This window comes from Acinonyx jubatus, chromosome B1 (assembly GCF_027475565.1).
Source record: "Acinonyx jubatus isolate Ajub_Pintada_27869175 chromosome B1, VMU_Ajub_asm_v1.0, whole genome shotgun sequence".
In the NCBI taxonomy this organism is placed as follows: Eukaryota; Metazoa; Chordata; class Mammalia; order Carnivora; family Felidae; genus Acinonyx; species Acinonyx jubatus.
The window spans coordinates 36,887,398-36,913,661 of NC_069382.1; the positions used below are offsets into that span (position 1 = coordinate 36,887,398).

At 43.0% G+C, this 26,264-nt stretch overlaps 1 pseudogene; it reads left to right on the plus strand.

The window, feature by feature from the left end:
• The first annotated feature begins 1,312 nt into the window (after positions 1-1,312).
• On the plus strand, positions 1,313-26,264 carry LOC128314264 (uncharacterized; annotated as a pseudogene).

Sequence of the window (26,264 nt, forward strand, 5' to 3'; positions counted from 1 at the left end):
GTCATCTACATACTGTAGAAGGGTGAGGCCAGGGTGCTCCCTTCTGTACTCACCCAGGTCCTCGTGTAGTGCCTCATCGAAGATGGTGGGTGAATTTTTGAATCTCTGAGGTAGCTGTGTCCAGGTGAGTTGCCCACTGTAGCCCTCCTCCAGATCATGCCACTCGAAGGCGAACAAGGGTTGGCCCTGGGGTGCCAGCGGCAGACTGAAGAAGGCATCCTTTAAATCTAGTACAGTATACCAGACCCTGGAGGGCGCCAAGGAGCTCAAGAGAGTATATGGGTTGGGAACAGTTGGGTGTATGTCCGCGACCCTCTTATTTACTTCCCGGAGGTCTTGTACCTGCCGGTAGTCATTTTTGTGAGGCTTTTTGACTGGCAGTAGGGGGGTGTTCGAGGCAGACTGGCAAGGAACTAGTACCCCTAGGCTTCGTAGTCTCCGGATGTGTGGCTGGATCCCCTTCCGGGCCTCCTGAGACATGGGGTATTGTTTGATCCTTACCGGACTCTCTCCTGGCTTGAGCTCTACCAGGACTGGGGTCCTGTGAGCGGCTAGTCCCATCCCCCCGTCTCTGCCCAAACCGAGGGGAATTCTTGTAGCCATCTGTCTATATTATCCTCTCTCAGGAGCGCCTCCTGGTGGAGGAGGTATTCATCCTCCAGTCATGGTCAGGACCTGGACAGGGTGGCCCTTGCCATCGGTGATCTGAGGCCCCCCTTGTCTGAAAATTATCTGAGCTCCAATCTTGGTCAGTAAGTCCCGTCCTAACAGCGGGTAAGGGCATTCTGGTATTACCATAAAGGAGTGGGATACCCGGCCCATTCCCAAATCTACTGTTCTTTGGGTAGTCCATGAATACTGGCTCATACCAGTTGCCCCTTGTACCCAGGACTTCTTGCTGGCTAGTTTTCCTTGTGGGGTGCGGAGGACCGTATGTTGTGCTCCGGTGTCGACAAGGAAGTCAACAGGGGTCCCCTCCACTTTAAGAGTTACCCTGGGTTCGGGGAGAGGGTCCAAACCCTGACTTCCCTAATCACTTAGTTCATCTAGCTCTAGGACTTTTACTTGATCAGTCTTGCTTCCCTTCCCACTGGCCCTTTTTGGACAATCTCGGGCCCAATGCCCTATCTCCTTGCAGTATGCACACTGATCCTTCTGCAGCCTCTGCTTGCCCCCCTTGGTGGTTCCTTTACCTTTTCTTGCATCATCTGCCAGCTGCCGGAGACGGCAGTCTCGTTCCTCAGGGGAGTCAGCAGTGGTAGCTAGTAGTATTCTGGCCAGGTCTCAAGTCTACTTACTGCTGGCAGCCGCCATGGCACGAGTTTGCTTGTCCTCAGGAGGCTCCCGGTTATTATATACCTTTTCGGCTGCCACCAGTAAGTCCTGCAGACTTTTTTCTCCTAGTCTATCTATTTTCTGTAATTTGCTCCTAATGTCTATGCCCGATTGGTTTACAAAGGCCATGATAACAGCTGCCTTGCTTTCTGGAGCCTCTGGATCCATGGGGGTATAGGTACGGAATGCCTCCATGATCCGTTCTAAAAAGGCAGCCGGAGATTCATCTTTTCCCTGTTGTACAGTTCCTACCTTGGCCAAATTGGTTGGCTTTCTAGCAGCCATTCGGAGACCCCTCATTAGAGTCTGGCGGTAGACCCAGAGCCTCTCCTTACCTTCTGCCATGTTGAAATCCCACTGGGGCCGAGTTAAAGGGAAGGAGGCATCTATCTGAGCCTGGTTGGTGGTGGGATTTCCGTCTGCGCCCGGAACTGGTTTTCGGGCCCCATTGAGGATTCTTTCTCTTTCTTCAGTCGTGAACAGGACCTGCAAAAGCTGCTGGCAATCGTCCCACGTGGGCTGATGGGTAAAAAGAACAGAGTCTAATAAATCAATAAGCCCTGCCGGTTTCTCGGAAAACTTAGGATGCTGAGCTTTCCAATTGTAGAGGTCACTAGTGGTGAAAGGCCAATAGTGATGGGGCTGATTCCCCTCCGCGTCTGGGGGTCCAGTGGCTCGCAGGGGCAGAATAGTGGAGTCGGCGGTGGAGGTGGATTGCTCCCTCTGAGCCCTTTGTCTGGTAAAGGGCGGGCTTCCCACTGGAGTGTTTCAGCCTCCTGCTCTCGGAACAGCGTCTGCCTCCCCTGGAGGGGGAGGATGGTGTTCTTCCGGCATCCTAGAGGGGTTATACGGGGGAGGAAAAATTAATTCTTCTTCAGTACCCCCTGGTAACACAGGGTAGAAGGGTGCTGAAGGCTGGATAAGACTTCTTCTTCTTTGTCCCCTGCAAAGCAAGCATGGGTTTTGGCTCTGGAGGGAGCGGGGCTAGGAAGGGCTTAAGCCAAGAGGGTGGGTCTTCTACAAGGTCCTGCCAAGTGATAATGTAAGGGAGCTGATCAAGATGGCCTGTCTTAGGCCGAGAGATGATACTCCTGACGCGGTGGATGGTAGGGAGGTCGAAGGTCCCCTCTGGTGGCCATCCGACATTGAAAGTTGGCCACTCACTAGAACAAAAAAACTGCCACCGACCCTTTCAGACTTCCACACTGAGGTTGTTAGCTCTTCCCCTCACATCCTTAAAGTGATGAATCATAATACTTAGAGGAGTAGTCTGAGTCTGTCCCATAACGTCCATCCAGTAAGTCCACAGAACAAAACAGAGAAACACAAAAACAGACAGAGGGCCCCTAGAAAGCCTTCCAACTCCATGGAAGCAAAACTGAAAGCTAGCTTAGACCTTTGAGGGGATTCCATGTCCCTCCAAAACTGATGAGGGGATTCCACATCCCTCCAAAGACGACGGCCTCACGCCAACCAGCAGGAGCGACCCGCCTCGTCTCAGAACTTTGAGGGGATTCCACGTCCCTCCAAAACAGATGAGGGTATTCCACGTCCCTCCAGAAGGGAGGATCGGAACGTCTTCCAAAACTCCCGGCCCTTGGTCCTCCAGTGTGTCCACTTAGACTGCTTCGGGCACTACCAGAATTCCAGAAATGAGCTCACACAGAAAAGACAGAACAAACAGACAGACACTAAACATGGCCAGTCAGGCTCTCCAGGTCGGGGGGGGTCCCTCGGGGGTCTTGGGGATCCCGGGTCGAGCCCCCAAATGTAATGCCTAGAATTCGTGATCCCCAAAGACCGCCAGGGAGCCGAGTCCAATGCAAAAGCAAAAGAGCCTTTATTCGAGCTAGCTCGAGCTCAATCCCCTACCTGCACCAACGCAGCGGTGAGATACCAGGGAGAGAGAGCGAGTTTCAAAAGGACAAAGGTTTTATTGGGGCCTAGGGGCAGTTGGTGAGGTAATGGCTATGGCCTCAGCTGATTGGCTGGGGAAGGGTGGGAGTCCTGTTAGGCAGGTGAGGGGGGGATTACTCAAGGGGAGGAGGTGTGGTCAAGGTGAAGGACACAGAACAAGATGGAGAGTCAGCCGGCGTAGGCCCGCCCTTTCATGATCACCGAATATATTTCACCTGTGTCTACTGAAAAGACAATCTGTTTCCCATTGTCAGGTTTTACCTAAGACATCAATGGGGGGATCTGAAGTGGGCGGTCCAAGTGGGTGCTCTTCACTCCTAGGCATTGAGGGTGGGAGGAGCAAATGGTGCCTGAGGCACTGAGGATGGTATAGGAACCAGTTATGTAGGCCATACCCAAGGTGGTGCAGAAACAGAAAGAAGGGGAGAGAAAGGCAAAAGAGGTGAGATGCCAGCAGAAGGAATACAAAGAGAATCCCCAGTTCTAAACCTTGTCTTAGACAGGTTCTAAATCTTATCTAAGGAACAGGAACAGACATCATGTCTCTCCCCCCCCCACCAACTAGTGGAATTAGGCAGTCCATGTCAGGCAAGAAAAGATAGGGAACTGCCCCCGAAAAAGTGGAGTTTCAGCAGCTGCTTGGGAATATTCCTTACAGTACCCATCCTGAGGTAGACTAACCACAGTTGGTTCCAAATATCAGGGCCATTATCATGGGAGATGAATGAAGGAGAAGACCTCACATCTATTAGGGGAATGAACAAAGAGAAAATATCATCATCCCCTTTGTTAGGGATGGCCTATGTTTCTTCCAGTGCCTGAGTTCTGTCAGTGATGTGGGAACAAAGACAGAAGGAAATGGCAGATAAAATTAAATTTCCTTATAACCTGCTTGAGGAAGGCAGAGTAAAACTTTTCTCTAGGAACTCCCTACTGTCTTAATGTCAATGCTTTGCTAGAGGGAAAAACAACCTAAGCTTGACAATTGCTATTCCTCCAATTAGTCTTCTTTAGCATATGAAAATCTCTTTGGAACCTTCCCCTTGACTTTACCTCCCCCCAACTCCCAAGTATATAATCAGTCTCTCCTCAGGGTCCCAGGGTAGTTCTTCCTTCCCATGGGTCCTGTCCCCACACTTCAATAAAATCACCTTTTTTTTTTGCATCAAAAATGTCTCAAGAATTCTTTCTTGGCCATCAGCTCCACACCCACCATCACCCCAAAACCTCATCATCAGGAGGTTATTTAAATAATTATCATTCAATATATTAGGAGGGAGTTTACAGACTTGATTACTGACAAAACATGTTCTGCAAGAGGTCCTTGGGTCCAGGGAGAGCCATGAAGGCCTGGACCTAGGGTACCTCTGTCCATTTGCCCTGTTTACTAAGACCATGCAGTATTACAAGGAGATCAGTCCTTTTCTACATTTTGTAATCTAAATTATTTCCAGTGGGTTAAAAAAGCATCCCAAGGGAGAGTCCTTGGAGACTGAAGAGAAGCTCCCATGTTCCTCCTAGAGAGAAAGAGAAGGTCCATTACCATGAGAATCCACCCTCCCTCTCTCTGCCACCCCCCCAACTCCTGGGTGGCATCCCACGCACAGGATATGTCAGAGGTTCCTGGTATCAAAACAACCTGAGGCATCCCTCTAATGAAGTCACTATGATCACTGACCAGCCTTTAAGGGCCCCTGAGGAGGAATGATAGCATCCCCCCTGCTTTCCCATTGCGTTCTAAACTACAGATTGGTGCCTGAGTATGGTCCAAGTTTGCCTTGCTGAGAAGGCCAGGAGGAAACCACCATTTTTAAACCATGGAAAGTACTGGAAAAGTTTTATAAGGGGGAATTACCAAATTTTGTAATTTTAGTTAGTAGAGGACATTGACAGAAATCATCACAGATAGAAATCCATCATGATCTAAAGTGACATTCCAGCACATATAGTCTTTACAACCAGCTTCCTAGAAAACTGTTCCTTGTTGGGTTTTAATTCAATCAGGTACTTGTTTCAGCCAGCTCCCAGGAGAGTGGCCAGATCAGGGATATGCCGGGAATCACATTAGACCAATGAGGAGGAAATCTCACATGGGAGTCTTAAGATTGGTAGCTGTCCTGATAACTTAGGTTGCTGTCCCGTGCCCAAGACAGACAACTTTGCATAATGACAGGAATAAAGAGAGGGCATCAAGTTTCTGGGCCTCATTAAACATTCTGGCCAGGGTACTAACTTCCAGCCTAAAGGCAGGCTTTCTTTTCCCCCATAGAGTAGCCACAGGCCAAAGGATTGCCTGAGCAATTGACTTGAACGTGTTCCAATAAGACCATACTTCTTGAAAAGCCCCTGAAATGAGAGTAAAAGAGGAAAAGAGAAAGTACTCACCAAGTTTGATTTGGTTCAAAGTCCAGATGAAAAGACTCAAAGCCTCACAAAAGGACACCAAATGATAAAGCTTTGGGTGATTGTGGGGGTTCAAACCTGATGGCCAAGAAAGAAATCTTGAAGATGTCTTTGGTGCAAAAAGGTGATTTTATGAAAGCACGGGGACAGGACTTGTGGGCAGAAAGAGCTGCACTGGGGTTGTGAAGAATGGCTGGTTACATACTATGGACTTGGGGGAGGTTAAGTCCAAAGGGAAGTTTCCAAAGAGACTTTTATATGCTAAAGATTCATAGATTACTGGAGGCCTAGATATTGTCAAATTGAGGTTGTTTTTTCCTCTAGCAAAGTATTAACATTAAGACAGTAGGGAGGGAGTTCCTGGACTTTAGGCTATTGATGGGATTGTCTTTTTCTTGCAAACTGGCAGAGACTTTTACTGGTTTAACCATTTTTTTGTCCTTTCCTGTTTTGGGGCAGCTAGGAGTGTCCGAGGAATATCATATATATCCCACCTGGGGGGCGGGTGTATGTTCTAGCTTGTACTTCGCACTCAGCCTGTCTTATGTGGGTAATCATCAATATTACCACTAACTGGAAAATTAACATTTGTGTTTCTTCAGTCATTGTAAAATGATAGCTTATAATGTAAAATGGTAGCTTCAGAACAAACTAAGCAACTATGGAAAATAAATGTGTAGCCAGAAAGAGTTAGGAGTCCCCAGAAAAAGAGAGACATAGATTTTGTGACACAGGAGAAGTCATTTTAGACTCCCAGCTATTTTCCACAATTTATGTTGTACTGGCACTTTTTGCCTGAGCACACTTCTTGTAGAACTTCCTAGGAGGTGTTAGAACAAAGAAATGCAAAATCCTCAGTAGTTAAGGATTTTAAGTGAACAAAGGGAATGTAAAAACTAGTTTCTACCTGGCTAGGAAAATAAATCAGTGGCAAAACTCCCAATGCTGTTTTAAGAGTAAAGATTGACCTAATACATGTTCTTGAGTTGTTTTTATAGGATTTAAACCATACATTATAGGAGTGATGGGGTTAAAACTGTCATGAGCAAGATTACCATTGACCAACACCCCCACCCTTCTTCACAAAAATATTAACTTCAACCTTTATAGGCAAGCAACAGGAAGAGCTGCAGTGTCCTACACCAGTTTGAGCTGGACCACTGACTTACACCTGCGCAAATGGACAATGGAGTGTCTTGACAATTACCTCTACCTCATTATAATGTTTAAAATCTTCACCTCTCCACTGAAGGAGGAGCATAAACCTCATTAACATAACATACAATATGTGTATAAACGTGTCCTTAAGAGGCATGCATGACTTTATGCTGAAATCTACATATCATGACAAAGCTCCAGTTTTTGAATATTCATCTTAGTTATAAGATGGATAGTTCCTTAGTTATAAAAGGAACCCACTCACCCCTGCTGTAAGAGTTATGGCTTTGGAAATTATTTCCTATGATCTCCTTATTTGCTGCAAATAAGGTTTCCTCTGTGCGACAACTCCACCTGGTATAGTCTCTATCTGTAACTCACCAAGAAGCAAACTCATGTTAGTTCAGTTACAAAGGGATTTACACTTTTCCTGAAGCATAAGTGAATTCTTGTGAGTAGTTTCTATTTTTTCCTGTATCCTTCAGAGTTGGTGAGGAACATGGGCATCTCCTAAGGTAATTGTTTCAAAGACTTTCAAAGGCATACTATCTCCTAATCTGAGATTTATAAAGCTTATGTGCCTAGCTAGCAGAGCTGCTGAGAGTCATTGGGTGTGGGAGAGAGAGAGAGAGAGAGAGAGAGAGACTGGGAACTGGGAATCAGTCTAGGTGGTTTGTTGAATAATTAAACATATCCAGTACAATTTAAAAATTGCTAAAGTATATTTTTGTTAGTTAATTTGTGTGTAGTTGTATCTAATTAGAATTATTACTAGAGAGCAGCAGAACATAGTTATTTTGTAGTCCCTGGGAAACTTGAAACCATGAAACCATGAAACTTGAATCCATGAAAACCAATGTTTGCCTCTCAGTATACCCCATGTGGGCCCAGTCCAGACCCTTCTCTCCCTCCTTTTCTCCTTCTGACAAAGTCTAAAGTGCAAAAACACCAAAGTTCCTAGTGTAGCCCTAGAAGCCACTAAATTTAAGTGTGTAAGGAAAAATAGAAACAATCATGGTCAGAGCAGCCAGCTCTTCCTTGGCCTAAGAAACAATTAAAGATCACTATCTTAGCTTCTCTAATGTTTATGAAGGGAAAATTATTGTCATGCTACTTTAACTCTTGCATTGGCTGTCTCTCCTGAAAACTGCTCAGTTACTTACTGTAGACCAAGCATGAAGAATAGTATTTACATAGTAAAATTCCCAAGTGGGTGTGGGGGGTGGATGGGCAGAGGAAGGTTACGTGCAGTCAAATTCTTTCTCATAATTCCTGAGTGTGATTTGCATGTGACTACAGCTGGCTCTAAAGCAACATGTGGGTTTGGCATTAGGGAGTTCCCTGTAGAATTATCTAGCTTGCTGGTTTTTTCATACAAAAAGTGCAGAGACCGGCAAAAGGCCCACTAAAATAAATAATTGGTATCAGCTGAAGCTTGTCCTACACACTCCATAAAGACAATGGTTCTCAAACTTTACTGTATATTATAATTAACTGGGGAGATTTGACAAATTCATGTGCCCAGCCATACCCCCTATGAACTAAATCAAAATCTCTAAGGATGGGACACAAACATTTTTATTGTTAAATAAAAATGTGTTATTTCCATGTGTTAGCTGAGTCTAATAGCCATTGCCCTAACAGGGACCTCCAGGAAATGATGATACTGAATTAAAAACATGGGAATTAAGGAATAGAGCCAGCTTCTCCCTTAATTCAGAGAGAAATCATAAATGAAAAAGACAAAACCTTCCGCACAGATTACAATTATAATGATATTATTAGACACAGGTATCTTTGAGTTGTAGACATAAACCCCCTCCTCCTCTAGCTACAGGAGTAATCACAAAGGTCAAAGATCTCTAGCTTCTTAGGCTGTTCTGGATTGTCCAGAGGATCAATCAATAGTCAGTCAATCCAATTGTGAGGGATTACAGCCATACAATGCTAGTTTTTGTTTTGCTGAATGCAAAGGTAGGAAATGCTCCTTGAGAACTCTGCAAACAAGTAATAAATTGGTAAAAATACAAGAGATAAAAGACTCCTACAGAGAACCTAACATCACAAGTGCTCACTTAAGAAGTGACAGTCAAGGTTAAAGGAGGTTAAAGAAGGGACAGGAAGAGCCTTTGAGGACCTCCTGGGGAAGGGCCTGAGTTAAACTGGCATACCTCAGTAAAGCAAGGGAGTTTCCTGGCCCTGGTCTATTGTTGATGTCCTGGCCTTCTGATAAGTGGAGGATATAATACAGATTATTCCAACAAACATTTGTGGAGCACCTCATATGTGCCAGGCATTGTTCTGTTGCCTGAGCACACAAAGCAAACAAAACAGATATACCCCCTCTTTGCTTTCAAGAACCTTAGAATCTGAATTTTCCCCCCATCACTCTAATGCCTTTGGTCTGAATTACTCAAACACTCCCGGCAGTTGGTTAGTCACGCCACAATACATGTCTATCCAGAAGCTCAGCATGTGACGTTATTTGGAGGAAGGGTCTTTGCCAATGTAATTCAGTTAAAGATCTTGAGATTTTCTTGGCTTAGAGTGGGTCTTAAATCCAATGACAAATAATCTTATCAGAGACAAAAAAAAAATAGAAATAGATATAGACACAGAAAGAAAGCCCCTGTGAAAAGGGAGCTAGAGATTTGAGTGATATGTCTGTAATCCAAGAAACACTAAGGATTGCTGACTACCACTAAAAGTTAAAAGAAAGGCATGGAATCAGTTGTTCTCAGACTCTCCAGGAGTAAACTCTAAGGTCATCTTCTAGCCTCCAAAACAGTGAGAGAATACATTTCTTGTTTTAAGCCACCTAGTTTTTTTGTCTGGCAATTTGTTACACAGTCCTAGTTAACTAATACATCCTCCTAATGGTCTTCCTTCCTCTGCACTTGTCCCCCATAGCAATCAGAGTAATCCTTTAGAATTCAAGTTATTATGTCATTGCTTTAGTCAAAGCTCTCCAGTGGTTCCCATCTTATTCAGAGCAAAAGCCAGTGTCCTTTAAAGAGACAACAAAGCCCTTGCCATTGGGGGTGATGATCTAGCCTCAGTTACCTTTCCAGTCACATTCTTAACCAACCTTCTCATGACTACCTCCCCCAACACTAAGCTCTAGACACACTGAAATGTTTCTGGAATTTTCTCCTCATGTGCCCAGCATGCTCTTGTTCGCCCGTTATTCCTCCTGATTCATTTTCTTTCTTCTCTCAAGTCTCAAATAGCACAGTATCAGAAGAGGCCTTCTCAGAACACCCTATCTAAAATAGTGTCACTCTCTTCACTTTAGTCTGCACCTGACATTATATACACATATAGATAAGTGTGGATACAGATATGGATATACATTACTTATACACAATGTATCATCCCAATAGAATGAAATCTCCTTAAAAATAGGGATTTTGTTTTGCTTGCTGCTGCATCCCTGATGCCTGTTTCTGAAATATTATATCCTTGTGTTTTTGTCTGTCTTTTGACACATCATAATTATTTTGCATTAAGGATATTTCTTCATATGTCTTATCTCCTCTAGCAGAATGTAAGCTTCTTAAAGTTAGGAAGTCTGTTTCAGTCACACCTACCTCAACTTCTCTCTCTGCCCAACCTAAGACAATAAATAGTCAATGCTCAAAAGATATGAGTTGGTTAAACCATTATTTTTATAAAGAGATTCTTTTTCTTGGAGTAGTGTTTTTGAGTATAAAAAGTATACTCTGCTTTTGCCAGACTCGGGTGCTCTGCTTGGCGGGCGGGCCGCCCCTCTGCCCCGGCTCCCTCCCGCCAGTCCGTGGAGCGCGCACCGCCGCACCGCCCTTCCTACCCTCTTCCGTGGGCCTCTCGTCTGCGCTTGGCTCTGGAGACTCCCTTCTGCTAATCCTCTGGTGGTCTTCTGGGTTATTTAGGCAGGTGTAGGTGGAATCTAAGTGATCAGCAGGATGCGCAGTGGCCCAGCGTCCTCCTATGCTGCCATCTTCCAAGATCTCCAGCCAATTTGGTCAGCTATTACAACTCCTGCTTTTTGTTTTTAATTGCATAGTATACTTTTGCCAACTCTTTTATCTTCAAAATTCTTGAATTCTTTCGTTTTAAATATTTCTCAGGCACGCTGTACAAAGTTGGATTATTTTCTCTGTGATCAAAGCTGAGTCACTTGCTTTTAACAGGTGATTTTGTAACAAACACTTGCCTTTACCGAAGTTACAACATGGAAGATACACTTCTAGTTGATTTAAAAAAATATGTTTCTATAAAAATATTCAGACTTTTACTGTATAGTAGGCACGACAGACCAGTTTTAAAATTTTTACCCAAGAATACTGAAGAACAATTTTGACATATTTGAATACAAGAATTCTGAGGCATATTCCTGTTGAGTTTTCTCATGTTTAAAACAAAGCTAACTGTATCTCATAAATTAAATGAGATGTAAAAATATCTGACATAGATATATTTGTCAATATATATGTGTGTGTGTATATATATATATATATATATATATATATTAGATTTTACTTTTGACCCATTCTAAATCCCCCAGTATCTTTACAAAATCAAAGCATAATATTTGGCTTAAAAATGAAATGGAACAGGGAACTTATAATGGAAAGTGGCAACACTCTGCCCCAGAGGTGACTACTTTGAATCATTTTTATTTTTAGTTGCTTTTTTTTAAACTAATTATATCTTCAAATTCCTAAACAATACCTTTACTCAGCTATTTATTTATTTATTAATTATAGACATTATCAATTGACTTTTTACTCTGGCAGATGAAGGTTTTGTTCATTTACACACACTTCCTTAGCCCCACTCTATACGCCCAATATCATTACTCCATTGTATTTAGTCTTTTTACTGATTGCCTTTGTTGATATTATTATTTGTTATGTTTGTATTAGTTGTTTATTGCTGTGCAACAAATTGCACTAAAATTTAGTGACTTACAACAGCAATAAGGATTTATTGTCTCATACAGTTTCTGGTGGTCAGGACTTTGGGAGCAAATTTTCTTGGTGGTTCTGGCTCATGAGATTGTAGTCAAGATGTCAGCTGGAACTACAGTCATCTGAAAATTGACCAGGGGTTTGAGAATCTGCTTCCAAAATAGCTCACTCACATGGATGGTGAGTTGGTGCTGTTTGCAGGAGACCTTTTATCCTTGCCATGTGGACTTCTTCATAGAGCTATGTAATTGTCTTCACTACAAGACATTAGGTTCCCCCAGAGTAAGTGATCCAAGAAAAGACCAAGTGGAATTGTCTTCATGTTTTATGGACTTCCCTTGGAAGTCATACAGCATCATTTCTGCAAATTCTCTTGATTATATAGGTCAACCCTGTTTAATTTGGAAGAGGATGACACAAGGTCAAGGATAACAGAAATGGGATCACCTAAGAAGCTGCCTCCACAGTCTTCCTTCTGGTCTCCCATGATTCACATCTCTCTTATATGGTAAAGAAAATAAATACTCCTTATCCCTTTATAGTACCTACTGGAAGCTTAGGATCTTCCCATTTAAATTAGGTGTAGGTGTAGGTGTGGGTACTTGAGTACAGGTCCTAGAGTATAATTCCTGTTAATCTGAAGACCTGTGAACTAAAGAGACTAATTATCTGCTCCACATAGCCAATGTACAATGATGGGACAGACATAGAATAACCATAATAAACTCATTCGAAAAGGGGTAAAAGTGATCATTGGTCCAAACCATTTAGAAATCCAGTTGGAATTTTCTTGCCTTGAAAGTTTCTTGACTTAGTCCTACTCTTTTTCTGGAATAAATCTCCATACTTGTGGCTGTGCTTTCTGATTTACTATAGCCATCCTCTGGTTGATCCTATATTTTCCATAAAAGGTTGCCTGTGTTTCTAGCTGAATAATCTCTTTGCTTACTTTCTGCCTATAAATTTGTGGTTCCAGTCCTTTTTTACCCCATATGGTTTCTTTCCCTTTCAATCTAAGCCAGCAATATTTCTTCTGGAATAATTTGCTTTTTGGGGATTCACTCCATTGGGCAGAAGATAGGCAACATAGGAGTTTCTTTATGATAAGTTCTTCATCTTGATTTTCCGATAACACTGTTGAGAGATAACACCATTAAGCTTCTAGAAACCTTAATATCCTTAACACCCTTAACACCTAGAAAGCCCTATTACTTAAAGTATCATCATAGATTTTGGTGGGATGTTAAAAGGGTTTTATAGCCAAACACTTGGCTTTACCTTTAGAAACTTTTTCTGACAGTGCCCAAGATTGTAATGTTTTCTTAGAAGCCATATCTTAATTTAACATTGTTTTCCACCTCAAGAGGTTAGAAAATTTCAAAACCTGGCTTCATCAACTTTTGGCTTCTTTCTTTTCTAGCTTATCTTTTTCCTCTTATATTTCAATATAAGCTGTAAGAAGAAACAAAGTGACTCTATCAACTCCTTGTCTGGAAATCTTCATTAGATCGCTCAGTTCATTAGGGACATTTTTTGTTTTCCATATTAATTCAAGCAGCAATATTGTTATTTTCTGTCACTATATAACAAGGATTCCGATTTCTCAGTTTTCATAACATTTTCCTTAGTTCCTTTAAACTCTCACCAGCAGCCTCCTCAAAGGCTATCCAGGGTCTACTAAAAGTCACTTCAAGGCTCTTTAGGTTTTCACTAACATTCTTTTTAAAGTCATTGCAGCCTTGACCCACTTCCCAGTTCTGAAACTATGCCCAACTAAAGAGGTATGTGTTATGGCATCACCTCACTTCTTGTAATAAAGTCTGTATCAATTATCTATTGTTACTGAATATTACAATCATGAGATCAACCCTGCATTGGGCTCTGCACTGAATGTGGAACCTGCTTGAGATTCTCTCTCTCCTTCCTCTGTCCCTCCCCCACTCATGCTCACATGAACACACACACTCTCTCTCTCTCTCAAAAGAAAATAAAAATTAAAATAATTTAATTAAAAAAATAAAAGAATGGGTAGAATATTCAATGGGAAGTGAACAGAAAGGATTTTGTTAAGAAGGTAATACTTAGGCTGTATCTTGAAAGATGAGCAGGTACTTACCAAGTCAATGGTGGGTAAAGGGTCAGGAATTTCCAGGCAGGAGAACCAAAGTAGCATGATGCCTTTAGAGAAACTTGAAAGAGTTTGAGATGGCATAATTGTAGAGTTATGGTGGTATAGAATGAGGAGGGAGAATGAAGCAGTATCCAAATCATAGAAGACCTTATATGACAGGTTACAGAGTTTTGACTTTATCTTGTGGGCAATGGAATTCCATTAAAGGGTTTTAATCAAGACAGTAGCATGATCATAATTATGTGTTAGATATATTACATTGGTTATGGTATAGAGAATGGGTTGAGACATTAGAGCCTAGGAAGCTACTTACGCTACTGTTGTTATATTTCAATTGTAGGTTAATGATTACATCACCTTGTAGGAGATCAGAACATGCCATTCCAAAATATGCCACTCTGGCATAAGGATTATTTTGAGCTCAAGGCAATTGAGAGAAAGGGCACAGGATAAGCTCTCTGCCTTCTTCCTACCTACCTGTAAACAAGATAATAAACTCCCCTTGTGAAGATGTCCCCCTAGCCCTTACCTGTACCAGGGAAGGAATAACAAATTTACCACCAGAGATGAGATGGCACTGAAAGTCTACACAAACAAACCATACTAACTACTTCTTTTATTTTTAAGGTTACATGGGGTTATAAGGGTAGGGTCTTAATTTAAAAAGTTTTAATGTTTATTAATTTTTGAGAAAGAAAGAGAGACAGAGTGCAAGCAGGGGAGGGCAAAGAGAGGGAGACACAGAATCCAAAATCAGGCTCTGGCTCCGAGTTGTTAGCACGGAGCCAGACGTGGGGCTTGAACCCACGAATTGTGAGATCATGACCTGAGCCAAACACTTAACTGACATTTAACTGACTGAGGCTTGTCCAAGGGCCTATAGGACAGAGAGGAATATGGAGTCAAGCCTCCTGATTTCTAGTCCAGTGTTATTTTGGGTATATTATTTTTCCATGCATTTAAACACAGAAACAAAAGCCAAGAACATTGTTTTATAGGTGTTTCTTCTCAAGTAAAAATTACATCAAATTATAGTCATTTCAAGCTAAGAAAAAGAAAGGTGAGTGAATCCTATAAGACTCTTCTTATCTTTTAAACTCATACAGACTTAGGGAAGGTTGTTGAAATAAAGTTTATTTAAACTTTTAAGTTTTATTACTAATTTATAGACCCTTTAAGCCTATAACAAATATTTCCTTAGAAAAATCATTCTGAGAGCCCATAACCCTGATCAAGTCTTTGCCCTGCCGACACGTTTATTTTTGGCAGGCAAGAGTCCTGGTTTTGAAAAACTTTTAGGGTGAATAAATGAAATAAATGAAAATTGAATAAATGAAAATTCTTTTAATTAGCATATCTGTTCTTTTTTGAAAAATTGGTCAAAATAAGTTATAAGTATGGTACTTAGAAATAGCTCTCTTAGAGAAGTACATAAATGGTTTAAAAGACTTCCCAGAGATGTTAGTTAGAATACTAAAAATATTTTCTTTATATACTTAGGTAAAATAATTTAGCCTCAAAATTAGGACAGTTCAAATTAATGAGCTTTTATAGTCTTTTCAAATGTGATCTACATTATACCTGGCATTTTTAAAGAAGCAAAATCGAATATGCCAAGTATTAGATGTGTTGTTAACATTTAATAAATATCAAAGAAAATAAGACCACTTCCCACTAAAAGAATAATTTGGATTTTGTAGGATCACTTTCTTTCCAAAATGAATTCATAAAAGACCAAGATTCTTTAGGAGAGTTAATTTTTGAAACTCTTAAGAAAATAAGAAATTAAAATTTTAGTTTATATACTTTTTATACTCAAAAACACTACTCCAAGAAAAAGAATCTCTTTATAAAAATAATGGTTTAACCAACTCATATCTTTTGAGCATTGACTATTTATTGTCTTAGGTTGGGCAGAGAGAGAAGTTGAGGTAGGTGTGACTGAAACAGACTTCCTAACTTTAAGAAGCTTACATTCTGCTAGAGGAGATAAGACATATGAAGAAATATCCTTAATGCAAAATAATTATGATGTGTCAAAAGACAGACAAAAACACAAGGATATAATATTTCAGAAACAGGCATCAGGGATGCAGCAGCAAGCAAAACAAAATCCCTATTTTTAAGGAGATTTCATTCTATTGGGATGATACATTGTGTATAAGTAATGTATATCCATATCTGTATCCACACTTATCTATATGTGTATATAATGTCAGGTGCAGACTAAAGTGAAGAGAGTGACACTATTTTAGATAGGGTGTTCTGAGAAGGCCTCTTCTGATACTGTGCTATTTGAGACTTGAGAGAAGAAAGAAAATGAATCAGGAGGAATAACGGGCGAACAAGAGCATGCTGGGCACATGAGGAGAAAATTCCAGAAACATTTCAGTGTGTCTAGAGCTTAGTGTTGGGGGAGGTAGTCATGAGAAGGTTGGTTAAGAATGTGACTGGAAAGGTAACTGAGGCTAGATCATCACCCCCAATGGCAAGGGCTTTGTTGTCTCTTTAAAGGACACTGGCTTTTGCTCTGAATAAGATGGGAACCACTGGAGAGCTTTGACTAAAGCAATGACATAATAACTTGAATTCTAAAGGATTACTCTGATTGCTATGGGGGACAAGTGCAGAGGAAGGAAGACCATTAGGAGGATGTATTAGTTAACTAGGACTGTGTAACAAATTGCCAGACAAAAAAACTAGGTGGCTTAAAACAAGAAATGTATTCTCTCACTGTTTTGGAGGCTAGAAGATGACCTTAGAGTTTACTCCTGGAGAGTCTGAGAACAACTGATTCCATGCCTTTCTTTTAACTTTTAGTGGTAGTCAGCAATCCTTAGTGTTTCTTGGATTACAGACATATCACTCAAATCTCTAGCTCCCTTTTCACAGGGGCTTTCTTTCTGTGTCTATATCTATTTCTATTTTTTTTTTGTCTCTGATAAGATTATTTGTCATTGGATTTAAGACCCACTCTAAGCCAAGAAAATCTCAAGATCTTTAACTGAATTACATTGGCAAAGACCCTTCCTCCAAATAACGTCACATGCTGAGCTTCTGGATAGACATGTATTGTGGCGTGACTAACCAACTGCCGGGAGTGTTTGAGTAATTCAGACCAAAGGCATTAGAGTGATGGGGGGAAAATTCAGATTCTAAGGTTCTTGAAAGCAAAGAGGGGGTATATCTGTTTTGTTTGCTTTGTGTGCTCAGGCAACAGAACAATGCCTGGCACATATGAGGTGCTCCACAAATGTTTGTTGGAATAATCTGTATTATATCCTCCACTTATCAGAAGGCCAGGACATCAACAATAGACCAGGGCCAGGAAACTCCCTTGCTTTACTGAGGTATGCCAGTTTAACTCAGGCCCTTCCCCAGGAGGTCCTCAAAGGCTCTTCCTGTCCCTTCTTTAACCTCCTTTAACCTTGACTGTCACTTCTTAAGTGAGCACTTGTGATGTTAGGTTCTCTGTAGGAGTCTTTTATCTCTTGTATTTTTACCAATTTATTACTTGTTTGCAGAGTTCTCAAGGAGCATTTCCTACCTTTGCATTCAGCAAAACAAAAACTAGCATTGTATGGCTGTAATCCCTCACAATTGGATTGACTGACTATTGATTGATCCTCTGGACAATCCAGAACAGCCTAAGAAGCTAGAGATCTTTGACCTTTGTGATTACTCCTGTAGCTAGAGGAGGAGGGGGTTTATGTCTACAACTCAAAGATACCTGTGTCTAATAATATCATTATAATTGTAATCTGTGCGGAAGGTTTTGTCTTTTTCATTTATGATTTCTCTCTGAATTAAGGGAGAAGCTGGCTCTATTCCTTAATTCCCATGTTTTTAATTCAGTATCATCATTTCCTGGAGGTCCCTGTTAGGGCAATGGCTATTAGACTCAGCTAACACATGGAAATAACACATTTTTATTTAACAATAAAAATGTTTGTGTCCCATCCTTAGAGATTTTGATTTAGTTCATAGGGGGTATGGCTGGGCACATGAATTTGTCAAATCTCCCCAGTTAATTATAATATACAGTAAAGTTTGAGAACCATTGTCTTTATGGAGTGTGTAGGACAAGCTTCAGCTGATACCAATTATTTATTTTAGTGGGCCTTTTGCCGGTCTCTGCACTTTTTGTATGAAAAAACCAGCAAGCTAGATAATTCTACAGGGAACTCCCTAATGCCAAACCCACATGTTGCTTTAGAGCCAGCTGTAGTCACATGCAAATCACACTCAGGAATTATGAGAAAGAATTTGACTGCACGTAACCTTCCTCTGCCCATCCACCCCCCACACCCACTTGGGAATTTTACTATGTAAATACTATTCTTCATGCTTGGTCTACAGTAAGTAACTGAGCAGTTTTCAGGAGAGACAGCCAATGCAAGAGTTAAAGTAGCATGACAATAATTTTCCCTTCATAAACATTAGAGAAGCTAAGATAGTGATCTTTAATTGTTTCTTAGGCCAAGGAAGAGCTGGCTGCTCTGACCATGATTGTTTCTATTTTTCCTTACACACTTAAATTTAGTGGCTTCTAGGGCTACACTAGGAACTTTGGTGTTTTTGCACTTTAGACTTTGTCAGAAGGAGAAAAGGAGGGAGAGAAGGGTCTGGACTGGGCCCACATGGGGTATACTGAGAGGCAAACATTGGTTTTCATGGATTCAAGTTTCATGGTTTCATGGTTTCAAGTTTCCCAGGGACTACAAAATAACTATGTTCTGCTGCTCTCTAGTAATAATTCTAATTAGATACAACTACACACAAATTAACTAACAAAAATATACTTTAGCAATTTTTAAATTGTACTGGATATGTTTAATTATTCAACAAACCACCTAGACTGATTCCCAGTTCCCAGTCTCTCTCTCTCTCTCTCTCTCTCTCTCCCACACCCAATGACTCTCAGCAGCTCTGCTAGCTAGGCACATAAGCTTTATAAATCTCAGATTAGGAGATAGTATGCCTTTGAAAGTCTTTGAAACAATTACCTTAGGAGATGCCCATGTTCCTCACCAACTCTGAAGGATACAGGAAAAAATAGAAACTACTCACAAGAATTCACTTATGCTTCAGGAAAAGTGTAAATCCCTTTGTAACTGAACTAACATGAGTTTGCTTCTTGGTGAGTTACAGATAGAGACTATACCAGGTGGAGTTGTCGCACAGAGGAAACCTTATTTGCAGCAAATAAGGAGATCATAGGAAATAATTTCCAAAGCCATAACTCTTACAGCAGGGGTGAGTGGGTTCCTTTTATAACTAAGGAACTATCCATCTTATAACTAAGATGAATATTCAAAAACTGGAGCTTTGTCATGATATGTAGATTTCAGCATAAAGTCATGCATGCCTCTTAAGGACACGTTTATACACATATTGTATGTTATGTTAATGAGGTTTATGCTCCTCCTTCAGTGGAGAGGTGAAGATTTTAAACATTATAATGAGGTAGAGGTAATTGTCAAGACACTCCATTGTCCATTTGCGCAGGTGTAAGTCAGTGGTCCAGCTCAAACTGGTGTAGGACACTGCAGCTCTTCCTGTTGCTTGCCTATAAAGGTTGAAGTTAATATTTTTGTGAAGAAGGGTGGGGGTGTTGGTCAATGGTAATCTTGCTCATGACAGTTTTAACCCCATCACTCCTATAATGTATGGTTTAAATCCTATAAAAACAACTCAAGAACATGTATTAGGTCAATCTTTACTCTTAAAACAGCATTGGGAGTTTTGCCACTGATTTATTTTCCTAGCCAGGTAGAAACTAGTTTTTACATTCCCTTTGTTCACTTAAAATCCTTAACTACTGAGGATTTTGCATTTCTTTGTTCTAACACCTCCTAGGAAGTTCTACAAGAAGTGTGCTCAGGCAAAAAGTGCCAGTACAACATAAATTGTGGAAAATAGCTGGGAGTCTAAAATGACTTCTCCTGTGTCACAAAATCTATGTCTCTCTTTTTCTGGGGACTCCTAACTCTTTCTGGCTACACATTTATTTTCCATAGTTGCTTAGTTTGTTCTGAAGCTACCATTTTACATTATAAGCTATCATTTTACAATGACTGAAGAAACACAAATGTTAATTTTCCAGTTAGTGGTAATATTGATGATTACCCACATAAGACAGGCTGAGTGCGAAGTACAAGCTAGAACATACACCCGCCCCCCAGGTGGGATATATATGATATTCCTCGGACACTCCTAGCTGCCCCAAAACAGGAAAGGACAAAAAAATGGTTAAACCAGTAAAAGTCTCTGCCAGTTTGCAAGAAAAAGACAATCCCATCAATAGCCTAAAGTCCAGGAACTCCCTCCCTACTGTCTTAATGTTAATACTTTGCTAGAGGAAAAAACAACCTCAATTTGACAATATCTAGGCCTCCAGTAATCTATGAATCTTTAGCATATAAAAGTCTCTTTGGAAACTTCCCTTTGGACTTAACCTCCCCCAAGTCCATAGTATGTAACCAGCCATTCTTCACAACCCCAGTGCAGCTCTTTCTGCCCACAAGTCCTGTCCCCGTGCTTTCATAAAATCACCTTTTTGCACCAAAGACATCTTCAAGATTTCTTTCTTGGCCATCAGGTTTGAACCCCCACAATCACCCAAAGCTTTATCATTTGGTGTCCTTTTGTGAGGCTTTGAGTCTTTTCATCTGGACTTTGAACCAAATCAAACTTGGTGAGTACTTTCTCTTTTCCTCTTTTACTCTCATTTCAGGGGCTTTTCAAGAAGTATGGTCTTATTGGAACACGTTCAAGTCAATTGCTCAGGCAATCCTTTGGCCTGTGGCTACTCTATGGGGGAAAAGAAAGCCTGCCTTTAGGCTGGAAGTTAGTACCCTGGCCAGAATGTTTAATGAGGCCCAGAAACTTGATGCCCTCTCTTTATTCCTGTCATTATGCAAAGTTGTCTGTCTTGGGCACGGGACAGCAACCTAAGTTATCAGGACAGCTACCAATCTTAAGACTCCCATGTGAGATTTCCTCCTCATTGGTCTAATGTGATTCCCGGCATATCCCTGATCTGGCCACTCTCCTGGGAGCTGGCTGAAACAAGTACCTGATTGAATTAAAACCCAACAAGGAACAGTTTTCTAGGAAGCTGGTTGTAAAGACTATATGTGCTGGAATGTCACTTTAGATCATGATGGATTTCTATCTGTGATGATTTCTGTCAATGTCCTCTACTAACTAAAATTACAAAATTTGGTAATTCCCCCTTATAAAACTTTTCCAGTACTTTCCATGGTTTAAAAATGGTGGTTTCCTCCTGGCCTTCTCAGCAAGGCAAACTTGGACCATACTCAGGCACCAATCTGTAGTTTAGAACGCAATGGGAAAGCAGGGGGGATGCTATCATTCCTCCTCAGGGGCCCTTAAAGGCTGGTCAGTGATCATAGTGACTTCATTAGAGGGATGCCTCAGGTTGTTTTGATACCAGGAACCTCTGACATATCCTGTGCGTGGGATGCCACCCAGGAGTTGGGGGGGTGGCAGAGAGAGGGAGGGTGGATTCTCATGGTAATGGACCTTCTCTTTCTCTCTAGGAGGAACATGGGAGCTTCTCTTCAGTCTCCAAGGACTCTCCCTTGGGATGCTTTTTTAACCCACTGGAAATAATTTAGATTACAAAATGTAGAAAAGGACTGATCTCCTTGTAATACTGCATGGTCTTAGTAAACAGGGCAAATGGACAGAGGTACCCTAGGTCCAGGCCTTCATGGCTCTCCCTGGACCCAAGGACCTCTTGCAGAACATGTTTTGTCAGTAATCAAGTCTGTAAACTCCCTCCTAATATATTGAATGATAATTATTTAAATAACCTCCTGATGATGAGGTTTTGGGGTGATGGTGGGTGTGGAGCTGATGGCCAAGAAAGAATTCTTGAGACATTTTTGATGCAAAAAAAAAAGGTGATTTTATTGAAGTGTGGGGACAGGACCCATGGGAAGGAAGAACTACCCTGGGACCCTGAGGAGAGACTGATTATATACTTGGGAGTTGGGGGGAGGTAAAGTCAAGGGGAAGGTTCCAAAGAGATTTTCATATGCTAAAGAAGACTAATTGGAGGAATAGCAATTGTCAAGCTTAGGTTGTTTTTCCCTCTAGCAAAGCATTGACATTAAGACAGTAGGGAGTTCCTAGAGAAAAGTTTTACTCTGCCTTCCTCAAGCAGGTTATAAGGAAATTTAATTTTATCTGCCATTTCCTTCTGTCTTTGTTCCCACATCACTGACAGAACTCAGGCACTGGAAGAAACATAGGCCATCCCTAACAAAGGGGATGATGATATTTTCTCTTTGTTCATTCCCCTAATAGATGTGAGGTCTTCTCCTTCATTCATCTCCCATGATAATGGCCCTGATATTTGGAACCAACTGTGGTTAGTCTACCTCAGGATGGGTACTGTAAGGAATATTCCCAAGCAGCTGCTGAAACTCCACTTTTTCGGGGGCAGTTCCCTATCTTTTCTTGCCTGACATGGACTGCCTAATTCCACTAGTTGGTGGGGGGGGGAGAGACATGATGTCTGTTCCTGTTCCTTAGATAAGATTTAGAACCTGTCTAAGACAAGGTTTAGAACTGGGGATTCTCTTTGTATTCCTTCTGCTGGCATCTCACCTCTTTTGCCTTTCTCTCCCCTTCTTTCTGTTTCTGCACCACCTTGGGTATGGCCTACATAACTGGTTCCTATACCATCCTCAGTGCCTCAGGCACCATTTGCTCCTCCCACCCTCAATGCCTAGGAGTGAAGAGCACCCACTTGGACCGCCCACTTCAGATCCCCCCATTGATGTCTTAGGTAAAACCTGACAATGGGAAACAGATTGTCTTTTCAGTAGACACAGGTGAAATATATTCGGTGATCATGAAAGGGCGGGCCTACGCCGGCTGACTCTCCATCTTGTTCTGTGTCCTTCACCTTGACCACACCTCCTCCCCTTGAGTAATCCCCCCCTCACCTGCCTAACAGGACTCCCACCCTTCCCCAGCCAATCAGCTGAGGCCATAGCCATTACCTCACCAACTGCCCCTAGGCCCCAATAAAACCTTTGTCCTTTTGAAACTCGCTCTCTCTCCCTGGTATCTCACCGCTGCGTTGGTGCAGGTAGGGGATTGAGCTCGAGCTAGCTCGAATAAAGGCTCTTTTGCTTTTGCATTGGACTCGGCTCCCTGGCGGTCTTTGGGGATCACGAATTCTAGGCATTACATTTGGGGGCTCGACCCGGGATCCCCAAGACCCCCGAGGGACCCCCCCCGACCTGGAGAGCCTGACTGGCCATGTTTAGTGTCTGTCTGTTTGTTCTGTCTTTTCTGTGTGAGCTCATTTCTGGAATTCTGGTAGTGCCCGAAGCAGTCTAAGTGGACACACTGGAGGACCAAGGGCCGGGAGTTTTGGAAGACGTTCCGATCCTCCCTTCTGGAGGGACGTGGAATACCCTCATCTGTTTTGGAGGGACGTGGAATCCCCTCAAAGTTCTGAGACGAGGCGGGTCGCTCCTGCTGGTTGGCGTGAGGCCGTCGTCTTTGGAGGGATGTGGAATCCCCTCATCAGTTTTGGAGGGACATGGAATCCCCTCAAAGGTCTAAGCTAGCTTTCAGTTTTGCTTCCATGGAGTTGGAAGGCTTTCTAGGGGCCCTCTGTCTGTTTTTGTGTTTCTCTGTTTTGTTCTGTGGACTTACTGGATGGACGTTATGGGACAGACTCAGACTACTCCTCTAAGTATTATGATTCATCACTTTAAGGATGTGAGGGGAAGAGCTAACAACCTCAGTGTGGAAGTCTGAAAGGGTCGGTGGCAGTTTTTTTGTTCTAGTGAGTGGCCAACTTTCAATGTCGGATGGCCACCAGAGGGGACCTTCGACCTCCCTACCATCCACCGCGTCAGGAGTATCATCTCTCGGCCTAAGACAGGCCATCTTGATCAGCTCCCTTACATTATCACTTGGCAGGACCTTGTAGAAGACCCACCCTCTTGGCTTAAGCCCTTCCTAGCCCCGCTCCCTCCAGAGCCAAAACCCATGCTTGCTTTGCAGGGGACAAAGAAGAAGAAGTCTTATCCAGCCTTCAGCACCCTTCTACCCTGTGTTACCAGGGGGTACTGAAGAAGAATTAATTTTTCCTCCCCCGTATAACCCCTCTAGGATGCCGGAAGAACACCATCCTCCCCCTCCAGGGGAGGCAGACGCTGTTCCGAGAGCAGGAGGCTGAAACACTCCAGTGGGAAGCCCGCCCTTTACCAGACAAAGGGCTCAGAGGGAGCAATCCACCTCCACCGCCGACTCCACTATTCTGCCCCTGCGAGCCACTGGACCCCCAGACGCGGAGGGGAATCAGCCCCATCACTATTGGCCTTTCACCACTAGTGACCTCTACAATTGGAAAGCTCAGCATCCTAAGTTTTCCGAGAAACCGGCAGGGCTTATTGATTTATTAGACTCTGTTCTTTTTACCCATCAGCCCACGTGGGACGATTGCCAGCAGCTTTTGCAGGTCCTGTTCACGACTGAAGAAAGAGAAAGAATCCTCAATGGGGCCCGAAAACCAGTTCCGGGCGCAGACGGAAATCCCACCACCAACCAGGCTCAGATAGATGCCTCCTTCCCTTTAACTCGGCCCCAGTGGGATTTCAACATGGCAGAAGGTAAGGAGAGGCTCTGGGTCTACCGCCAGACTCTAATGAGGGGTCTCCGAATGGCTGCTAGAAAGCCAACCAATTTGGCCAAGGTAGGAACTGTACAACAGGGAAAAGATGAATCTCCGGCTGCCTTTTTAGAACGGATCATGGAGGCATTCCGTACCTATACCCCCATGGATCCAGAGGCTCCAGAAAGCAAGGCAGCTGTTATCATGGCCTTTGTAAACCAATCGGGCATAGACATTAGGAGCAAATTACAGAAAATAGATAGACTAGGAGAAAAAAGTCTGCAGGACTTACTGGTGGCAGCCGAAAAGGTATATAATAACCGGGAGCCTCCTGAGGACAAGCAAACTCGTGCCATGGCGGCTGCCAGCAGTAAGTAGACTTGAGACCTGGCCAGAATACTACTAGCTACCACTGCTGACTCCCCTGAGGAACGAGACTGCCGTCTCCGGCAGCTGGCAGATGATGCAAGAAAAGGTAAAGGAACCACCAAGGGGGGCAAGCAGAGGCTGCAGAAGGATCAGTGTGCATACTGCAAGGAGATAGGGCATTGGGCCCGAGATTGTCCAAAAAGGGCCAGTGGGAAGGGAAGCAAGACTGATCAAGTAAAAGTCCTAGAGCTAGATGAACTAAGTGATTAGGGAAGTCAGGGTTTGGACCCTCTCCCCGAACCCAGGGTAACTCTTAAAGTGGAGGGGACCCCTGTTGACTTCCTTGTCGACACCGGAGCACAACATACGGTCCTCCGCACCCCACAAGGAAAACTAGCCAGCAAGAAGTCCTGGGTACAAGGGGCAACTGGTATGAGCCAGTATTCATGGACTACCCAAAGAACAGTAGATTTGGGAATGGGCCGGGTATCCCACTCCTTTATGGTAATACCAGAATGCCCTTACCCGCTGTTAGGACGGGACTTACTGACCAAGATTGGAGCTCAGATAATTTTCAGACAAGGGGGGCCTCAGATCACCGATGGCAAGGGCCACCCTGTCCAGGTCCTGACCATGACTGGAGGATGAATACCTCCTCCACCAGGAGGCGCTCCTGAGAGAGGATAATATAGACAGATGGCTACAAGAATTCCCCTCGGTTTGGGCAGAGACGGGGGGATGGGACTAGCCGCTCACAGGACCCCAGTCCTGGTAGAGCTCAAGCCAGGAGAGAGTCCGGTAAGGATCAAACAATACCCCATGTCTCAGGAGGCCCGGAAGGGGATCCAGCCACACATCCGGAGACTACGAAGCCTAGGGGTACTAGTTCCTTGCCAGTCTGCCTCGAACACCCCCCTACTGCCAGTCAAAAAGCCTCACAAAAATGACTACCGGCAGGTACAAGACCTCCGGGAAGTAAATAAGAGGGTCGCGGACATACACCCAACTGTTCCCAACCCATATACTCTCTTGAGCTCCTTGGCGCCCTCCAGGGTCTGGTATACTGTACTAGATTTAAAGGATGCCTTCTTCAGTCTGCCGCTGGCACCCCAGGGCCAACCCTTGTTCGCCTTCGAGTGGCATGATCTGGAGGAGGGCTACAGTGGGCAACTCACCTGGACACAGCTACCTCAGAGATTCAAAAATTCACCCACCATCTTCGATGAGGCACTACACGAGGACCTGGGTGAGTACAGAAGGGAGCACCCTGGCCTCACCCTTCTACAGTATGTAGATGACATTCTGATTGCTGCCAACATGGCCAAAGACTGTG